We start from the raw sequence: 3,418 nt of genomic DNA, 5'->3' as shown, positions 1-3,418 counted from the left end.
AATGTACACTCTTAAATTGCACTATAAGGGACAATGGGTGTTCGAGCCGAAGATGAACTATGTTGGTGGACAAATAGCCTACTATGACTATTGTAAGGGAGGTGAAAATTCTATCATTCAAATGAGACAGCGTATGAAAAAGTTGAAAGTCGATGATAGAAAAGTGAAATTTTGGTTTAAGTTTGGGCCTTATTTTGAAATAAGCTTAAGACTTTTGTCAACTGATATAGATATATATAATCTTATCCACGAAATTCCTGATAGTAAAGAGGTGGATATATTTGTGGAGCACACAGATGAATATCAATGGACCTATGATGTGGTTGATATTGAAGGGGCTCAATTTCAAGGTGAAGAAAGTTTGATAGATGTTGATGTAATAGAGGAAAGTGACGCCACAAGTGAAGAATGTGAGTGATTTCATGACTCTGATTATTCCTTGGAAGGAGATGACATGATATTTGATAAAATTATAGACTCTACTGCTGAGTGGATTGGTGTTAATGAAAAAATCAGAGATAACCAATTCAAAGAAAAAACAATTGAGTTTGGTGTTGCCTCCGACATGGCTAAGATTTCGAGTGACACTCAAGCAGAAGTTTGTGATGCATTAGATGATGAACTAATGAGTTTGCAAGGAGATTTAGATGATGATAATTCAAAAAAATTAATTGTTTTTAATGCAAGAAGAGATCTGGAGGATTCAAATTTTGAGTTTACACTTAATATGATTTTCAGTAGTAGTAAAGAGTTCAAATGGGCAGTGGAAGTGCGTGCTGTGATGAAGAAAAAAGACATTAAGTTTAAGAAAAATGAAAGTAGGAGGGTGAGGGCAATTTGTAAGGTGTCAAACTGCAAATGGTTCATATATGCATCAAAGGCTAATGAAGATGAACCTTTCATGATCAAAACAATAGGCCCTGATCATTCATGTGGCAATCAAAGAGAAAATAAAACTTTTGACTCTGGATTTTTGGTTAAGAAATATGCAGATGAGTTCAAAATTAATCCAAGTTGGGGTGTGAAAGAATTTCAAGCTCTATGTGATGAGGAAGCATAGTTGCACACTCAGTAGGCATCAATCTTATAGGGCAAAAAACAAGGCTTTAGATCTGATCACAGGGACTAAAGAAGAACAATTTGATATGTTATGAGACTATTGTGCAGAGTTAAGGAGGAGTAACCCAGGAACTACATGTATTTTGAAGTTGGATGATAATCCAAAAACATGGTCAAAGATAGAAAAAGATTTTTAAGACTTTATGTGTGTTTTGCAGCTTGCAAACAAGGATTCTTAGCTGGATGTCGACCTATAATAGGGGTTGATGGATGCCATTTGAAAGGCTGCCAAAAGGGAGGGCAACTATTGACTACAGTAGACATTGATGCCAACAACAACATGTATCATGTTGCATTCGCAATAGTGGAAGGTGAATTGAAGGAAACATAGAGCTGGTTTCTTACACTTCTTGACGCGGATCTAGGAATCTCACAAAATTCTTTTGCTTGGACTTTCATTTCTGATAAGCAAAAAGGTTTAATTCCAGCATTTGATGAGATAATTCCAAATGTCGCACACAAATTTTGCGTGAGGCATCTGCATAATAATTTTAGAACTGAAGGTTTTGGAGGACAGACGTTGAAAGAAGTCTTATGGAAAGCTGCTAGGGCAACTACAGAACCCGAATTTTCCAAGCATATGGAGGAAATGTCAAAGATAGATATAGATGCCCATAAGTGGTTCATGAATAAGCCTCTCATTCACTGGTCAAGAGCTTTTTTCTCTTCATTCACAAAGTGTGACATTTATTGAATAATATGTGTGAGTCATTTAATAGCGTACTTCTACCTGCAAGAGACCAACATATTCTGACGATGCTTGAATCAATAAGGATCTATATGATGTCAAGACTTCAAAAGAATAAAGATAACATGATGAACCATAACCACAAAATCTGCCCACGAATCTTATTGAAGCTAGAGCAAAATAAGGATAAGGCTGCTGAGTGTATTGCCATTAAATCTGATGAATTTCATTACCAAATTGAGGACCTTCATCTAAGATTATTCTCTGTTGATCTTAAGGAGAGGACATGTTCCTGTAGGAGATGGGACTTAATAGGGATACCTTGTAATCATGCTATTGCAGCTCTATGGGTTAAGAAGGATGAACCTGAAAAGTATGTTCATGAATGTTACACAGTTGAGCAGTATATGAAGAGTTATTATCCATCCATTTTGCCAATTAATAACTCTGAGCAATGGTCTAAGACTGGCGTAGAACCACCATTGCCACCCCTATATAAAGCTCAACCAGGTAGACCAAGAAAACTAAGAAAGAGAGGAAATGATGAGACAACTCAAAAAGAATCAGATTCTGGAGAAGGTACCCTTTTAAAAGCGTCAAGAAAAGGCAAAAAAAAATGTGGATTGTGTGGAAAAACAGGACATAATAGTAGAAAATGTCCTATTCTTACAAGAAACAATCATTCTGAAGTTCAACAACAACAAGTTCACCAGGAAGTCAGAAAAGAAGGTTCATCTACACTTAATAATGAAACGGAAGTAAGTTTTCAAAACGAGTTGATTCCCTTTAATATTTATTAAGAATAACAATACTTAAAATGTTACTTTGATGTAAGTTTCAAGCACTCAGTATGAGAACATGGCATCAATACAATCCAATTCCTCATTTGTGACTAAACAAATTGTAATTACCTTCCGTGTTCTCTATTCATGCTGTTTGTATTGAACTTTACTAACTTAGCTTCTTCTTTTTTATGTATTGTAGGCCAGACAACTTAACCAGCCAAGGGCACAACCTCAAATACCCCTGTGGAGTTCTGCATTTATTTTAGAAGAAATTAATGAGCATTCTGGAGAAGGTACAAGGCCACATCTCATCCAGAGAATAGGAAAACAATACGTCCCATTGTCAAGCTTACAAGAGGCGCTTTCTCAAACTAGAAAGAGAGTTGGAAATGGAGCATATGCTAAGAAGAAAAATGTTCCTTAGATTTCTTTCTTGCCTAATAACTTTGAAGTTGTTTATGCTTTAGTGACATGTTTTTGTTTCCTCTTAAAACTACCTGTAACTTAAACAATTTGATTATGTTCTTGATTTGAACTTTTTGCATATGACTATAGTAAGATCACATGCATAAATCCACTATTTTTACAACAAAAAGATTGCTATGTTTCTACATATCCAAAAAACAATATCGAAAGAGCATCGGAGGGAGAGTCACAGTCTAAAACTCAGCCCTTCTATCTCCTAATTTATTTTCCCTCATCTACACACCATTCAAGATGATGAAAACATATATAATAATCTTACATCAAACCATCCAAATAAGTTAAGATCTAGAATCAGTTTATTCACTATCACACTTTACAAGTCAAATACACAATATCAACA

General features: G+C 35.3%; 1 pseudogene; it reads left to right on the top strand.

The window, feature by feature from the left end:
- Positions 1-565: 565 nt before the first annotated feature.
- LOC102601561 (uncharacterized) lies at positions 566-3,066 on the top strand (annotated as a pseudogene).
- The last annotated feature ends 352 nt before the right edge of the window (positions 3,067-3,418 follow it).

Source organism: Solanum tuberosum, unplaced genomic scaffold, assembly GCF_000226075.1.
Source record: "Solanum tuberosum cultivar DM 1-3 516 R44 unplaced genomic scaffold, SolTub_3.0 scf00367, whole genome shotgun sequence".
In the NCBI taxonomy this organism is placed as follows: Eukaryota; Viridiplantae; Streptophyta; class Magnoliopsida; order Solanales; family Solanaceae; genus Solanum; species Solanum tuberosum.
Note: the sequence above shows the minus strand (reverse complement) of the source record. Positions and strands in the feature narration are given on the sequence as shown.